The sequence below is a fragment of the Cupressus sempervirens genome, chromosome 11, assembly GCF_028749045.1.
Source record: "Cupressus sempervirens isolate cs-2001-9-10 chromosome 11, ASM2874904v1, whole genome shotgun sequence".
NCBI classification, from domain to species: Eukaryota; Viridiplantae; Streptophyta; class Pinopsida; order Cupressales; family Cupressaceae; genus Cupressus; species Cupressus sempervirens.
The window spans coordinates 114,330,667-114,341,780 of NC_143128.1; the positions used below are offsets into that span (position 1 = coordinate 114,330,667).

Consider the following 11,114-nt stretch of genomic DNA (forward strand, 5'->3'; position numbering starts at 1 on the left):
ATTTTTAATTTTACAGTAGGAGATCATTCTCCTACAATTATGGCAGTCAAAAGAGCAAAAAAAAGAAAAAAAGAAAAAAAGGTTAAATTTTTTGTGATTTTGCATGTTCGTGCGAACATGGCGTTCACGCGAACACATTTACCATGTTCGCGTGAACCTATGTTCTCGCGAACATGCAAATAATGTTTGCGTGAACATGCAAATCATGTTTGCATGAACATATATATCACATATGTTCGCGCGAACATGATTAAAAAAAAGTCCACGCGAACATAATAAGTGTGTTCGCGCGAACATATGGTAAACTCAATTTCTCATTTCTCATTTTTTTCATTTTTGTTCGTTCCACTAAAGTGGAACCCATTATTATGGGTTCACCCGTCTATATGTTTAGACATATCATGAAATACTAGATTCTCAGACAACTTGATGTAACTCTGATTATCATAGCATATCGCAATAGTCTCAAGCTTCTAACCAAACAAGGCTACTAACAACTTTCGAAGCCATATAGCTTCACATGTCACCATGCTAGCTGCTATGTATTCTTCTTTTGCTGAACTCAGAGCCATGGATTTTTTCTTCCTATTGAACAAAGATACAACTCTTGATCCCAAACTGAAACAACACCTTGAAGTGCTCCTTTTTTTTGTTGTACTTCCTACCCAATATAAATTAGTATAGCCCATCAACCTGATACCTTCACCTTGAACACATCTGATCCCATACTCAACTATACCACCCAAGTAATGCAATACATGCTTGGCCATTGTCCAATGTCTTCTCTTTGGTTCATCCATGAACTGACTAAGTGAGTTTATTGCAAATGCTATATTTGGCCTAGTGTTGACTGGATACGTAAGTGAACCAATCAACTATCTGTATAAGGTGGGCTTTACATCCTTCTCCTGAGATGTATCTACCTTCCTCCAATTCATGATCATGGGTGTAGACATGGCTTTGCAATCCTCCATCCCAAATATCTTCAAAATTTCAATGCAATATTTCCCTTGACCAAGGAAAATCTCTCCATATCTACCACACCTCCATGCCTAGAAAGTAGTGCATAAGTCCTAAGTCCTTCATCTCAAACTCTTCTGCAAGGTCCCTCTTATAGTCTTCTATGAGCCCTAGTGAACCTATAAGAAACAAGCCATCCACATAAAGAACAAGAATGAAAATCTCACCACCAACCACCAAGTAGTAGAGGTTAGCATCCACTTCACTCTTCACAAATCCCATTTCTTGCAAGTATGTATCAATGCACTCATACCATGCTCTGGGAGCTTGCTTGAGTTTGTACAACGCCTTCTTCAATTTGCACATGTGGGTCTCTTTGTTGTGTGCTTCAAAGCCTTCTGGTTGCTCTATGTATACCTCCTCCTTTAACTCACCATTAAGGAATGATGTCTTGACATCCATGTGATGGATCTACCATCTCATCTATGCTACAAATGAGATCATAGCTCATATAGAAGTATACCTAGTCACTAGAGAAAATGTCTCCTCATACTCTATTCCCTAAGAACCCCTTGGCCACAAACCTTGCCTTGTATTTCTTGATGCTACCATCTGCACTGTGCTTTATCTTATGGATCCAATGTGATCTAGCTACTACTCTATCTATTGGTCTAGGAACTATCTCCCACATATCATTCTACATTATTAAGGAATACCCCTCAACCATAGCATCTTGCCATACCTGATGCTCTATAGCCTCCTAATAGTTGGAAGGCTCGCTATCTACCAATTGACTAACTAATGCCATAGTCATTGAACTTGGTTAGTTGTCTCTGCTATCTAGTAGTCTTTCTAGGAGCTCCCACAAACTCCTGAGTATCCCTTTGTGTCTGTTGAACCTCATGGTTAATGCTGCCAACTGTACAGGATGAAATATCAACCTCTAAGTCATCTAGATGGATTCTTTGTTGCACTTGTTGCTCCATACTCTATGAAACTTCACCACTTGAGCCTATACTTGTACTGTAACTGTACTTGTGCTTTGCTACCTTTGACTAGGCCTTAGAGCTTCTGCTGGCTACTCACTCTAATCATATGTTGGAAAATCTCTAGACTTTCTAAATGCCTTTTCCTCCATGAACTTGACATCACATCTGACAATAATTCTTCTAGTCCTAGGAACAAAAATCCTATATGCCTTTGAGGTTTCACTGTACCAACAATGTACCCTCTCTCTGTAGTTTGATCTAATTTAGTATGTGTATCACCTATAATATGACAATATGCCAAACTCCCAAATATTTTGAAATGGCTAACATCAGGCTTCTTACCTACGAAATCTTCCTCTAGTGTCATCCTCCCTAGCACCTTATGTGGAACCCTATTTTGAATGTAGACTATTGTACTACATGCTTCTACCCATAAGTAGTGGGGCATATCCTAGTCATGTAGCATAGATCTTGTCGCCTCTGATATAGAACGATTCTTCCACTCAACAACTCCATTCTGTTGTGGATTGTAAGGAACAATCCACTCTCTCTTGATTCCTTTCCTGGTACAAAACTCCTAGAAGTTATTTCCTTTGTACTTGCCTCCATTTTCTAATCGAAGAACCTTTATCTTCTTTCTTGTCAAGTTCTCCACAAGAGCCTTGAACTCTTGGAACTGACTAAAAACCTCATCCTTGGTTTTCAAGAAATATATCTAGGTCTTCCTGGAGAAATTATCGATAAAAGTAACATACTACTCATATCCTCTGATAGACTTTGTTGACATCGATCCACATACATTGAAATGTACTTGATCAAGAACACCTTTAGATCTGGTGTCACTCCTTGGAAAAGATGATTTCACAACTTCCCTAACACACATCCTTTACATACATCATCATGCTTCATGCTCACCTTTGGAACACCTTTCACTGTCTCACAAAGTAATTTGAGTGCTTCATGATGAATATGGCCCATCCTCCTATGTCATAGCTCTCCAAGATCTCGAGGATTATAGATGCTGATGAGTGCCTTAGGAGTATCAAATTGCAACCTATAAAGGTGACCACTCCTAACTCCAATAGTTATGGGTGCTTTCCATTTCTTGTACTTAATTAACACATGTGTCCCTCTAAAGAGTACATTATAACCCCTGTCCTAAGAATAGATATAGAAATCACCTAATCCTGGCACATGCAATACATCATGAACTAGAATTATCTTTCCATTCTCCCTCTGAAATGAAATAGTCCCTTTCCCAACTGGGTTGAGCTTGGACATGTTTCCCATAGAAATATGGATGTTGGTGTTCTCCTCCTTATAACTAGAGAAGTACTCTCTAACTCCTATTATATGAAATGACACCCCACTATCTATATACACGATAGTCTATGAGGTTAAGCTCACCAAAAAAGCTATAAGTGCAACTCATTTTCCATTCTATTAGAGAGTTCTTCTACACTTGCTAAAGCTGCCATCTACTTCTTTGCCTTCTTCCTTTCTAAGAAATCACTGACATAGAGATCATACTCATGATATCCAAAGCACTTGACCTTAGAAAGGTCCTTCTTCTTCTTCTCACTTTGTGAATTCGATCATTTGCTAGATCCCTTCTTTACTTTCCCTTTGCATGCTAGGGAAACATTCTCCTGTTCCACCTCACTTTTCTAACTCTTGTTGGCCCCATTGACAAAACTTAGTCTAAACTCCTCCTGAGTGAAATTTTTCCAACTTGAACAAAGACACTCCACTATTTAGAAAACCCATTTAGGGCTATTCTCACTAGCTCATCATCACTTGGACTATCTCCAATAGCTGCTAACTCTTTCTTGACAAGTCTAAGCCTAGTGAGGTAACTTATAATATTTTCTCCCCAGTTCATCCAGGTATTCTTCAACTTCTCTCTAAGAATCATCTTCCTATTGGTGGTAGCATTCTAGTACAAATTCAAAATGGCATCCCACATCTTCTTCACCATGTCTAGTTTTGAGATATGTGGAATAATATGATCCTTGACACCATCGAGGATAATCCTCCTCACCTTGGCATTGTCGTTCTTATATGTTGCAAGCTGTGTAGCATCTATAGGTATAGCTATACTAGTGGTAGCATAATCATTGACACCATTCTATTCCAACAATAAAGAAAGTCAGGCCTTCCAGACACCAAAATTCGAGGCACCATCCAAGCTGTCTTGATCTCTCAAACTAGCTAAAGCCATCTCAAGGGATTAAAGGAATAATAATTTTGAAGAGATCACATTAGGTTATATAAAACCTTAATTTCTTTCCTAGGGAAAAACTCTTCTACCCTCAATACTAATTTAATACCATGTAAAAATTACCACTATTGTAGTCACTAATTATTAATCTCCTATTGTAAATGATTATTAAACCACTGAAAAAAAATTCATAGCTAATATAAAAAATAACACAAATGCAAGTTCATGAATAAAATACGGAAAGAAATCCATAACACAAAGAACACAATATTTTTGGATAAAGTGTTCTTGGAAAAACCCCTAAGGGAAAACCAGTTCTGTAGATAGAAAATATATTAACTTCAGAAAATCAAGAGATACAAAATTCCTTGCCTCTCAGTGGCAGAATTCAGACAACCTCCTAATTTCTCCTACTGATATTCCCCACTGCTATCCTCAACACTATCATTGCACCTTTACTAACACTGCAGGATTGTTTTCTATCACTGCAAACTCATTTGCTAACACTACAAATGCTTCTACAAATTCTTGTTGTTCTTTGTTCTGTTATGTTCTCCAAATGCCCCCCTTGACTAGTGCAGTGGCACCCATGAAAGAATTAATTTACCATCATTATGGTTTAATATTATGCACAAATGTAAGCAAGAAATGTGACATGGGTGAAGGATCCTAGGAGAATTAATATCTTATCATTATTATTTAAGTTGATGCACAAGTTTAATTCAATGGGTAATGTATCTTATAAAGAATCCTCAAACAAAGGGATTTTACACTATTTTGTAACCGAATGAGAATTGAATGAATGATTTTAGGGTAGTTGTAAACAGTTTGTAAACTATTCAGATAGTCTTTAAAAGACATCTCATAATGTAATGGAAGGAGATAGAGAAGAGAATCAATAAGTGGGGAAAAGACAATAGGTTTGAAGAAGAGAGTAAATTGAGAAGAAACTCTCATGGCTCTTTGGTGGCAGCCATGAGAGAGCCATATGTTTGTAATCTATCATTAGTATATAATGGAAGTGTGTTTTAGTTTTAATAATATTTAGGTCTTCTCTATATCAATCTTTTGTACTCTGAAGCATTCGGTTACAATTCATTGGTTCATTGATAGGAAGAATGTTATAACAATTTGGTTCAGGTTCTAAGTTAAGAATAGTCAGTTTCATATTACCATTATTTTATTGTCATTATTATGATTGGTCCACATTAGATTGGTATCAGAGCTCAAAAGATTCTAAGCATGTAGATGGAAGGTGATCTACACTAGGGAGTTTGTGGTTGTTTTGGATTCTTGGTATGAAGTTTGTGGTTGTAGTTTGGTGCCGGCTCACTCAGCTGTAGGGGGTGGACATGAAGGTCTACCAAAGGCCATAGGAGATGGTCTTGTGTGTTGCCAATAGACTGGGAAGAGAGGCATGATGGATTCTCAGGTGAGGGACAGAGATTGTGATGCAGCATGGAGGAGTGGACTGGGGAATGGGAAGCACCATGGAGGCGACCAACATAACTCCATAGATGGGAGTTGGTTGATAGTGAAAAAGGAATTAGTTGAGGCATCGATGCAGTGACCTAATTTCCATTAGACATGGAAACATTTGAAGTCTAGCAGTATGGTGTAGTGGCACCCATGAAAGAATTAATTTACCATCATTATGGTTTAATATTATGCACAAATGTACGCAAGAAATGTGACATGGGTAAAGGATCCCGGGAGAATTAATATCTTATCATTATTATTTAAGTTGATGCACAAGTTTAATTCAATGGGTAATGTATCTAATAAAGAATCCTCAAACAAAAGGATTTTACACTATTTTGTAACCGAATGAGAATCGAATGAATGATTTTAGGGTAGTTGTAAATGGTTTGTAAACCGTTCAGATAGTATTTAAAAGACATCTCATAATGTAATGGAAGGAGATAGAGAAGAGAATCAATAAGAGGGGAAAAGACAATAGGTTTGAAGAAGAGAGTAAATTGAGAAGAAACTCTCATAGCTCTCTGGCGACAGCCACCAGAGAGCCATACGTTTGTAATCTGTCATTAGTATATAATGGAAGTGTGTTTTAGTTTTAATAATGTTTCAGTCTTCTCTATATCGATCTTTTGTACTCTGAAGCATTCAGTTACAATTCATTGGTTCATTGATAGGAAGAATGTTATAACAATTTGGTTCAAGTTCCAAGTTAAGAACAGTCAGTTTCATATTACCATTATTTTATTGTCATTATTGTGGTTGCTCCGCATCATTGACCCCCTTTTTATACTACTTAACCAAGAGATTTCTAGTTGCTTCTTGATCAAGACAACCTAACCAAGAAGTTTTTAGTTTCTTCCTAACCACAAAGTTTCTAGTTGCTTCTAAATTAAAACAACCTAACCAATAGCTTACTAGTGGCTTCTAGAAAGAGTGAATTAATTAACAAATAATTATTTGCTAATTAAATACATGTGGATGAATAGTTGTCCAAGCTACCTAAAACTAACATTCCCCTCCTTAGTTAATCTTGGCATTTTGTTCAACTTCTTCATTATACTCTGGTTTTATATTAATCATACTTGAAAGGCCCTCTACTCAATCATTTTAGTTTTGCCCAATCATTTTCTTCTATCTTGGTATGTCTAGTTTATTACTTTTAATATGATAAGTTTATATCAAACTTCTTTACATTTTTATCCTTGAACATTTTCATATATTATTATTTATCAATATTTTAAATTTTTTTAAATTACATTATTATTACATTTATCATTATATTATTGTTATTATTTATTAAGCCAAGTAGAGTCAAACTCAAGACCTAAGAAGCTCACAATTTACCATTGTATTATAGACTTTTGCCTAAAATAATTTTAATATTAATTTTAACATTTAATTTTTATTTATTATCAATTTAAAAACTTTCTAAGAATACCAACATACAAAATTATATATGTAGTATTTCCCATTCACTTGTTTTCCAAAATATCAACATGCATACATTTTGATTTTCGAGACTATTATTTTTTAAACAAAATGAAATAAAGAAGCAATCAATTTTGAACCCTCCACCCAAGTGGTTTAGTGGCGAGATACCTAGGGCATGCAAGGACAGTCTATCAATCCAGTCGTCCTACACATACACACATCATGAGAATATGCCTCTTGCCCAGCACTTTTCCTTTTACCTTTCCCTACTTTGGAAAAAGAAATCGAAAACCCTAATGGGCCTTATTATAATCTATCATCCTAATCCATCCCTACAGAACCCACTATCACTCGTAGAGTTGAGTGGGTACCTAGGAAAGTGTGTAGAACCGACCCTGGTTATTCTACTTTACTCAAACAACCCTACAAAAGCATTAAACAAATGCGATGGGAGACATTCCTTCACACCATAAATTCATGTCATTCCCAAGTCAACCTCCATTCATTCTCCATCCAAGCGATGCTCTTGTCTGTCTCCATTCATTCTCTTCATTGCCAAAGTCAAGCAAATTCCACATTCAGACAAGAATCCATTCATGTATTTATTTTTCTCCATAGCAATTCCATTGTGGATCTTTTCACATCTTCAAGCTTCTGATTCTCTCTGTAAGTACAATATTTGCTAGGGCCAGTTTCCATTTAATTCCTTTGGATAACTTTGTCAAAGAATACTGTGCACAGCAATAGATTTTGTAAGCATCACTGTAGATTATGATACTCAAATGCATCTGTCCTTGCAGGGAATGGGAAATTTGTTTCCTTAACAATAAATAGAGTTGTGATAGTCTTTACCCTTTTTCTAATCTCACTTCATTAGTATAAGCACATGAGAGTTTTTCCATGGCTGTTTTCTCTATTCATTTGGCTCAATAGAACTTCCCATGTTATTGAAATTCCTCCTAGTTATGTTACCACTGATATGTTGTATATGTATATATGTATATATGATAGATCAGAATGTGTAAATAAATCTATCTGGCTTGGACGTTTATGAGATGAATACTTATGGAATATATGATCTATTTCATTTGTGAGATGAATACTAATAGAATATATGATCTATTTCATGTTGCAGATGATGGGTATTGGATGAGACCTAGTATTATGACTCAGGTGAAAGTATGCCTGGCTCCCTGTATGCCACATAGAGAGTTTATCAGTTGTTGATTGACTTCATAGGTGGCTTACAAGGAGCCAAGCATACGTTTTCTGACCCTAACACAGCCTTTCCTTCATGTTTTTTCTCTTTCTTTTACTCTTTTTCTCCTCCTATTTTCAGATTTGCATAAGTATCTTCTGCTTCACCTTTGATCCATATGTATTTTCATATGCCATTAAATCTTCATTTAATTAGAGAAACAAGGCTGCTGTCTAACAGTTTTGCGTAAGGATCTTTTGCTTCATATGTATGTTCATATGCCATTGAATCTTCATTTAATTAGAGAAACAAGGCTGTTCTCTTAACGGTTTTGCACAAGTATCTTCTGCTTCATCTTCGATTCATATTTTTTTTTCATGTGCCATTGAATCTTCACTTAATTAGAGACACAAGCCTGTTGTCTTAGGGATTCTTTTAGGAATTGAGATACAAATAATTTGCAAGGAAAAATGTTTCCAAACAGGGAACATTTATCTTGTGCTTTAGTTTAGATTCAAATGATTCTGTACTGTGACTGAGCACTTTTTCTGTTCAGGGAAGAGTGAGTTCACCGATTTGTCCAATATTGAGGCAACGATTGATTCATTGAAAATTACTGATGTGCTGCTTGCATTCAGTCAACTTGAAAAAGTGGTATTTAATTCTCATATAGGTGATAGATGGGAACAGGTAGGTATGTTTATCTTTCAATTCTTATCTTCATAAAATGTCTTTACTGGACAAGAGCATATGTCTAGCAGATAAATCATCTATTGGGTGTTCTCCTCCTTCCCAACCGTATGCAGACAATAAGTAGGACAAAATATGCAAAAAAATTTATTGGCAAAGGTTTTTATGCAGGGAGATAGATGAAACTTTTAATTGATGGTATAAGAAAATTATATTGTAGAATCACAAAGCTTTTCAACAGTTTTCAGCCATAGTGAAACAGCAAAATGTTTGAATGTATCTTCAGTTAATCTCCATTTACAACTATAGCCATTTTCTAGACATGCTGATAATTACATAGATAGAGAATGATGTGAAAGATATCCAAATGTATGACCATAGTGATAAATTTCAAAAGGTATTCCGATTCCATAGTTTGATTTGCATATCTCTTGTAAAACGAAAGCTCCAACAAATTCCATGTGCATCGAATAAATCTTTGCCAATCCAGATATTACAAATTTTGTACTAGTTTTTGCTCTGACAGTCGAGGTAAATTTACACAAACTGTAGGACATGCTTTTTAACTAAAACATTTGGAATGAAAGTTTACATTGACAGAAATGCATATCCTATATCAAGAATATTGGTAGGTTGTTTTGTTTATGAATGAAATGAATGGTTAAGATATTAGTCTTTTTTTTGGTGAATTTGTTCTTAAAATGGTTTCTTAATATCATTGGTGAAATTTTTCTCACAATGATTTCCTTTTATTGGAGATTTTGTTTTCTTACAATGTTTAGTTATTATTGGATACAGGTTCCTAGCTCAACTTGCTGTCATATATGCCTGATCAAGGCTACATCCAAAAATTGATCACAAGATTGTATCAGATGAATCTATCAGTCTTTCTTATGACGGCATGTTGAAGCCTGATATGTACATGATCCGAATCTAAACGGGAGGACCAGAAATTTTACTATTTTGATGTGAAGAACTTTTCAATTATTCATCAGTTACATGTAAATTGCTGATATATTCCAGAGAGAAAATGACAGTGGTTGCTTTCATATTCTCATATCAAAAGGGACTGGCCTTTAATGTTTGAAGAAATGTAGAAAAATATCTTACGTCTCTAAGATAGAGATCTCTACAGACATGGTTTCCAAAATTCTGAGTACAAATGTAAAAATTCGCTGTAAATATAAATACTTTTAGCTATTGTTTTTCAAGACCAAATAGTACATGTTGGAATGATCGTACTTATTCACTGAAAATACAATTTGAATAATGACATTCAGATTTGTTTTAATTTATTTTATATGGGTCAAAACTCTACCTTTGTTTTGTTTGCTCCAACTTTATGTATAATAATCAGAAGTGTCAAAGTCTTGGAAAACAAAAGAACAAATCTCTTGGTATCTTATGTCATATTTCTTTTTCATAGTTGATCATTTTCACCTAACAATCTTCACAATTGACATTATCGTTCACTTGTTTATAATAAACTTTTCCATATGATCCAAATTCAAGGATACCTAATGACATTTCAGTAGCGTGATAGATAGCATAGCTCTGAACAACGCCATTTCTATATTTTGATTTGTCTCCTAATATTTCCATTCGTATAACACTTCTCCAATTTAACAACATATCATTATCTGGACCCTATCATTAGAATGTACATGTTTTACCACACATTTTGCAATCTTATCTTTTCAAATGTACAGTGAATTTTCTACTGGTTTCTAGGTTTCCTCCTCCCTTACATTCAGAAAAATGATATGTAGACGACTAGTTACTAACTTATTTATTTTATGTACTCTCTTTGTAACCAGGGGCGAAAAGTAAATGACATATATGCGCAGAGAGTGCAATATACAATACATCATGTGTATTGCTGGAACTCGGTACTCTCAATTTATTCCTGCTTACTGCTATGCAAAAGACAAAGGTGCCCAAGTGTAACGTATGGTTTTGTGGTTATAAATAGTTCTCTAGGAAAGAAAGAATAAGAAAAAGAAGACAAAATTTATTCCCATATTAATACAAGACCAAACTACACTGTTTGGTGGTATGGGAAAGGACACTGGACTCAGGATTCCCATAGAAGACAGAGTAAGATAAGATAAAACCAGCATCAAAACAAATTAACCATGATTTATTT

At 35.2% G+C, this 11,114-nt stretch overlaps 1 long non-coding RNA gene across 2 annotated transcripts; it reads left to right on the forward strand.

The window, feature by feature from the left end:
- The first annotated feature begins 7,444 nt into the window (after positions 1 to 7,444).
- On the forward strand, positions 7,445 to 10,186 carry LOC149528492 (uncharacterized). 2 transcript variants are annotated; one of them, XR_016359044.1, is made up of 2 exons: positions 7,445 to 7,746; positions 7,881 to 10,186. It is a non-coding gene; the product is annotated as an uncharacterized LOC149528492 (long non-coding RNA). The 2 variants fall into 2 exon arrangements; XR_016359043.1 differs by having other exon boundaries at positions 8,216 to 10,186.
- The last annotated feature ends 928 nt before the right edge of the window (positions 10,187 to 11,114 follow it).